The sequence below is a fragment of the Galeopterus variegatus genome, unplaced genomic scaffold (assembly GCF_000696425.1).
Source record: "Galeopterus variegatus unplaced genomic scaffold, G_variegatus-3.0.2 Scaffold29169, whole genome shotgun sequence".
NCBI classification, from domain to species: domain Eukaryota; kingdom Metazoa; phylum Chordata; class Mammalia; order Dermoptera; family Cynocephalidae; genus Galeopterus; species Galeopterus variegatus.
Genome location: NW_007755280.1, coordinates 333 through 7,570, shown reverse-complemented (window position 1 = coordinate 7,570; position 7,238 = coordinate 333). Strand labels below are relative to the sequence as shown.

Sequence of the window (7,238 nt, the reverse complement as noted above, 5' to 3'; positions counted from 1 at the left end):
CCGGACACGAAAAAAGACAAAAAGGAAAAAAAAAAAAGAAAGAAAGGTCTATGAACACATTAAAATTCCAAACAGAATTTTGAGTATATGCAAAGGGGTCCTTCCTTTCTCCTATTCTGAGCTAGAGAAAAGGACAAAGCCAGTTGTTGCAGGGTAGGATACAGAAGCCACCAGATATCACTTAGAGCTAGTCAAGTCTAAGAGCTCTCAAAGCCATTACTGAAAAGCTGGAACTGGGACTCACAACAGAGAAAACTGAGTGCTGGATTTTGAGCTCTTTTTCCTAATTGTATATCAAGTCTTTTTGAAACAAGACCCTAGAAACCACCAGGTTCAAGAATGCCCCTGGGCTTGGTCCACTGCTGCAGGAGTCCTGGGGAACCTTGCACACAGGATTGGGTTATTCTTTCACCAACATTAAGCCCCAGGACAGAAGATGTGACAAAGCAGGACTCCTTCCTCTGTGGCTGGTGCTGATTTCAGGGAAGACAAGACCAACATGGAAAACACGGGAACTTTTCTTGGAACTGGGCATGGTGAGAGGTGCCTACCATAAACATAACCTACTGCCTTTTCCCAAAACCTACTGACCCTTTTCTTCCAGTTTCTGAAGATAAAGTGGAAAATAATCTTCTCTGAAGATACTTGATAATTCCAAAACCAGAAACACATGCTTCCAATGCAGTGTGCTTTTCAGATGCTCTGGTTCTAGTTCAGCTGGCGGATGTGCTGCTGGATGCATTCACCCTGACGGCCAAGTGAGCCCATCTCCTCGAGGAAAGCCACTTTATTCTTGGTATCATGATGAGCCACCTAGAGTTGGAATAGATACAAGAAACATGAGATCTCCTGGAAATACTTCCCCTGGAAGGCAATTTCATGAATGAGGTCTTGTAAGCAAATGACACCAAACCTCCCCAGGCGCTCCTTGGTCTCTGTGTGTTGTCTGTCAGAGGGATGGTCCTAGTTTTGACTGGCTTGTCCCCATTTCTAGATGAGTTCCCAGACAGACTTCAGATATGGAAATCCCCAGGTCACATAGGGATCCACTGCATGCAGTGTTTTTAGGCTTTCAGGGGTGACTTTGACAAAGATACCACTGAAAATTTTCTTTGGGCGAAGTCTTGCAATGGTCCTCTGCACAGAGAACTCACCCCATTAATCCTCTGGATGTGTACAACAAAGGCCAATGAACGGTTGTCTGGCATTTCCGATAATCATTCTAGAATTTCACCTTTAGGAGTCTTAGATGCACGGTGTCACCTTGCTGCCACCAGGAATCATGTAGGAAAAATTCCAGTAGCTTAAAATTGTTGATATACCAATTAATATACAGCCTGCTAACTCTGAGTAAGCTGCCTGTTGTCAATCAAATGCTAAAAGATAAACAAATGCACTTGATCCTTCTGCAACTCCAGCCAGTACCAAAAGCTATGTCCTCCACCATATCAAATAGTTCCATTCCAAATTAACCCTTTCTTTGTACTGACTCAGCTCGAAGCAATAATGTGACTCATCTGTCCTGATCCATAGAAATGAAGGAACTATTCACAGTGGGGAAGCTATTGGAGTGAGCAGGACTGAAGCTATGTTGGGACCTAAAACTACATGGGCTCTAAAAGATTTGAAAAGAATCCAGCATTTTTCTTGGCATGCATTTCTCTGAGTTCTCTCTTTTCCCATCATTATTTGATATTTTGAACCTTGGTTATGGGGCAAGATGACGTTATTTACATAAATGTAAAGTTGTTTTCCAGCCAGCCTGAAGCTACAAACTTGCCGCAAGATACATATTACCAAGACCCTGAGAAACCAAGGAAAACATCAATACAGCTGTGCTGATTCCACCCTGAATCAGGACCCTGAGGTAACAAGAAGAACAGGAGCAGAAACCAGACAGAGCCTTGGCGAGACCTTGCACCTGGCTCCTTACACGGAGGAGGCCCCGCGGCTCACATCACCCTCCCTCCTGCTTTTCACTTCCCACATTCCATTCCCTCAGCGCCCTCTTTAAATACCTCAGTCAATTTGAGTCTTTGAGATGGGTTTAGTCCGGCCACTCCCCTTCAGGTTTACTGGAGAGATAGGTTAGCCCAACATCTCTCCTCAAGTCACTGGTATTCCTGAATAAAGCCGACTTCCATTTTCACCAACATTTAACCTGATAATCAAGGATCATTCAGATTTAGGCTGGGCTTATAATTTTAACCTTAAAAATCCTCTAGCAGAGCAAAAAGACCTTTTTACAGTTTTTTCCCCCTTCAGTTTCAGATGAGATTTGGGTTAACTTCTCAATGTTCACACTTAGCTAGGACTGGCTGAATCATTGACTCCCATACCCTTATTTCCCCTTTCCCTAGGGAGATGGGTCTATGAGCTCCATACCTCGATGGAAAATTAGGACATTCCTCTCTTGTGATGCCCCCATGCTTTGCCTTCTCCCAGCACATTAAATAATAAAATTTGTTATGCCTTTTCTTCATATTGATCTAAATTTGTCACTGATCTTTATTAATGAAATTTCAGGGGTGAAGAGGAAGTTTTCCTTTGGCCCCTACACCACATAAGGACATTTTTGAAAAGCTAGCCTCACAAACCATCATCTTTTCAGATCTGAGAAAGTATTTAAGCATTAATAAAGAAAGAAGATCATAATCTCAGGATTATGGATACTACTTTAAATTGAATGTATTTAGCCTTTTAAAAAGTTATTAATTCCTCTTATTTTACTCATTATAAACTGATCAGAAAATTGGCATTTTGAAACTACCAAAATTGAGGGCTGGTCAGTTAGCTCACTTGGTTAGAGCATGGTTTTTTTTGTTTTTTTTTTTTCCTTTTTGTCTTTTTTCGTGACCGGCAACGGATTGCAACCCTCGGTGTTGCGCCCGCACCTCGCTCAGCCAGTGAGCGGCCGGTCTGTACGTGGGATCCGAACCCTCAGTGGGAGCGCCGCCGCGCTCCCAAGTGGTGCACTGTCACAGCGCACCACTGGGCCGGCCCGGTTAGAGCATGGTTCTGGTAATACCAAGGTCAAGAGTTTGGATCCCCTTATTGGCCAGCTGCCAAAACCACACACACACACACACACACACACACACACACACACACAAGAAAGGGAAGAGAAGAAACTAACACAATTTGCAAGCTAAACAAATAAAAAATGGCAAACTTAATGGGCTTTCTTGGGTCAAGGCACTCCTCCCCATCTGTACATTTTGAATAAAGCTGAGATTTAATTCCTGTCAATATGTACAAATCAAAATACTGAGTGAATATTCAATTTATCAAAATATTTAATAAACACTTCTTTAAGTAGATAGCTCTCTTAGTGTTTACACTTTTTATTTTCAAGTACTTGTCAAAGAAACTTGGAGAAGTAGAAGATTGAAAGATAAGAGTATATACCTTCGGTTATAACACCAAGGTCAAGGGTTTGGATCGCAGTACAGACAGCTGCCAAAAAAAGAAAAAAAAAGAGTATATACATTAATATTTAGTCATAAATGGAGATTAAGCACTTTTGAAATGATAATGCATTGAATAGGGAAGAAGGATTTCGTATGAGAAGTCAGATTTACACAGCAATTTTCAGAAATATCTCTACTTTATAAAATAAGGAATATTTGCTATTAACACTATTTAGGGTTAAAATCCCAGGATACTTCTCTTTAGCACAATATATCTCTGCAAAATTCTGCTGCACTTGCAGAGCAGTACAGCTGCTCTGGACTTTATCCAACTTAGGCTAATATCTCTATAGGTCTTTATACAGCTAATAAAGTCCCTGGAGCTTCTACGGTAATTAAATTCCAGCAGAGGCCTTGCCAAAGCCACTTAGCAAAGAACTGGCATGGTAGGCTTCCTGTAACCGAGTGGCCATGGGCACTCACAGCAAAGATCAGAATCAAGTTTTGTGGAAAATATGTCACATTTGAAAAAAAGAGTTGGGACTCATTTCTGGCGCTGTGGATTCTGTGGTGAAGGCGTCCCCGATGCCGTGTTTGCTGGAGGTGAATGGAATGCATCACTGGTGCCTCGTTTTCCACTTTTTATTCCATGTTACTCCTCCAGAGAATTATAAGAGTTTTTGTTTTTCTCTCCCTTTCCCCCCTTTACTAGAGAAATTAAGTAATCCATGCATCCTGCACATTATTTGGAATATGAGGAATCAATGAGGCAAAGCAAGACATCTTCCAAAACAAATAATGTAAATGTCTTCTTCCCTTTTCTTTAGAATAAGAACATGTTTTGAAACAAATCATAATTCTGGCAAAGTCTCCTCATCTGGACTTTGGAGTGGGAAGTAAACGTCAGATTCCATCAAGCCAAAAGGAGACGTATTGGCCAAGGGAAGATATCTTCAACCTCCTGAAGTTTCTCTGAAAAATCAGCTAATAAACACAGATTAATATGAAAAAAAGGCATAACAAGTTTTATGTGAACACAATGGGGAGGGAAGATGTGCAGCGAATCACAAGAAAATAATTTCCCAGTGACCCAACGGGGTGCAGAAGTTGATATACACACGGATTTTCATATATTCATAGGGGAGAAGGGACGTGGGGAATGTAGACAGTTCTTTTGAGCGACAGTAAATGATTACTCAGGAATGAGCCCCAGAGGCAGATATTATCTTGTGAAAAGGTCTGTCCAGGTTGGTGCAATTCCTTCTCTTCTTTTCTCTTTTCTCCGATCTTTCCAGCTTATTTGACGAGATTCCTAGGGAGGGGATCTTTAAACAATTGTATTCCTTTTGAAAAGAAGCTTTTGTAGATAAAGAAATTCTAGCTTGGGGCGAGGGGAACAAGGCAAGGTCAGAAGGACCTTGAATCTGAGAACTATTTCTGAGGCCTTTTAATTTCAACGTGCCATATTTTGGAGAATAGTTTTCTGGGTACCATCAGGAGTAAAGCTCAGATTCCGCCAAGCCAAAAAGAGATCCAGTCGGACAGTATTCCACACTCCTAGACAGATAAGAATGGTCTTTTCCCAGAGTTTTTTTCCTGTTTGAGAAGGCCCACCTGCCTTCGAGATCCGCATAGCCAGGGCTAACCCAGCTGTGGGGGTTTCTGCTGCGGCTACAGTGACCAGAATGCCACCTGGGAATCGGAGCTCAGAGTGTGGTTCTGGTGAGCAGCCAGTCGTAGCAAGGTTAACAACCAGGGAGTCTGACCCTGACCGAGTCAAAAAGCCCAGATCAATCAGACACATGTTGAGTCTAGCAGTCTCCAGGGGAGCACAGGCTCAAGTCAGACACCATGGGGAAAAGAAACACATTGACAACGACTTGTCCCAGCATCTCCGGGTCTGACCTGCCTTGTCACAAGCAAGGCCCAGAGGGGTAGCTCTCTCCCATAAATATTTACTATGGAGTAACAAAGCCTACACTCGGGCCAGGAATATCAAGATAAATGAAAGGGTTTCAGAGCTAACAATGGTAGATTGGACATACATACCTTCTCTCGCACCTTTCCAACACCTAGTAAAACAAGAATAAAGTGTTTTTGTGTTTTACAGGCATAAACCTACAAGAATGGGCTAATAAGAGGTGGGGAGAAAAGCAACAACCTTTTTGAAACTGGAAAGCTCGTTCACACGTGGTGAATGGCTTAACAGACCTTAGAGACTGAGTGCTAAGCATGAGGTGGGAAAGCCACAGAATTCCTGAAAAGCTTAGGACTCAGTGGCAGTAGCTACTTGTGGAAGTGGGGGTGAAGGTGCGGCTAACACTCAGGGATTGGCTGAAAATCTACTTAAGAAACAGGCCTAGAAAGAGTGACCAACCTGAAGCAATGATTATCCCTTGCACTCATTATATTCTTGAAATACCATTTCTCACTTTGAAAAGAAAAACATGAAGGCTTTTTGAAGAAATGGGTGATCTAAGTCTGGGGAGAGAAATGTACAAGATGAGTCTGAAGCATCTTTTTTGTGGGGGTGGGGTCGGGGCTGGCTGGCTGGTAGAGACGTCAAACCCTGGACCTTGGTGTTATCACAAACATCTCATCATGCAAACTGAAAAGGAAGTTATCAGAAACTATTAAGACCATGTAAACAAGATCAGGAGCCAACTGGAAGAGGCTCCCACTGGCCAAAGAGTTATAGCCTTAGTGTCTGTAAGAATAATAGTTGCAGTAAGTTAAAATCCATCTAATCGATTGAAATCCACACATTCATAATGATATTTTTAAAAATCTTGAGTGATTTCTTTTGGAGGATGATTGGGAACCAATTCATTATCTTGAAAATTGGTAAATATATGGAAAGAGTAAAGCATTTGTTCTCCCTTCTTTATATAAATGGTGTGACTAGATCACAAATGGTAGTTGAAAAGAAACTAATAAATGTAAAAGAACTGATAGAATTAAAATATCATTTTATAGCCTCCAACAAGTTAATGGACCTAGGAATGAGTATCAATAACTACTAACACTGTAAAAAGAGAGACAACTAGACATTATATGCCTCCTGATGAAAAAAAATACACCATCATATATCATTTGACTCATGGATCAAGATGAAATGTATGAGCATTCACTGTACATTCTTTCAACTTTTCTGAAGTACATTTAAATTTTTTAGTTAAAAATGTTTCATTCCCTGTACCAGCCACCTGCCAAAAAACAAAACAAAAATTGATATATGTGTCTATATATGTATGTGTATATATATTTAGTTCACTCTTTATATTATTATGTCAATAATATTCACAGGTGAACCATGTAGTGAATATAATTACTTTTCATTTCTTGCACATTTTTAACCTACCATTGAGTTAATTGTCTGTTTTTTGTTTAGTTTTCTGCACAGTTATTATAATTCAACTCTAAACTCTTTATAGTTGTAATCTTCATTCAAGGGCCAGCCTATGGCTCACTTGGGAGAGTGCAGTGCTGATAACACCAAGGTCACGGGTTTGGGGATGGCCGGTTAGCTCACTTGGGAGAGCATCGTGCTGACAACACCAAGTCAAGGGTTAAGATACCCTTACTGGTCATCTTTAAAAAAAAAAAATAATAAAAAAAAAATAAATCTTCATTCAAGTATTCAGATACATAAAGTACCTTCTCTATTTTGTCTTCTTTTGTTACCTACTGATTGTCCAGTTTTAGGCATTATCTATTGAAACTTCCCACTAAGGGAGAGAAGAAGTATCCTCCCTCATCTTACTATACACATACCGACTTCCCATCCTTCAACTTCTAAATATTTTTAGTTAGGAGAAGGGCAATGAC

At 40.8% G+C, this 7,238-nt stretch overlaps 1 pseudogene; it reads right to left on the bottom strand.

Moving 5' to 3' along the window:
• Window positions 1-708: 708 nt before the first annotated feature.
• LOC103583842 lies at window positions 709-5,214 on the bottom strand (annotated as a pseudogene).
• Window positions 5,215-7,238: the final 2,024 nt, after the last annotated feature.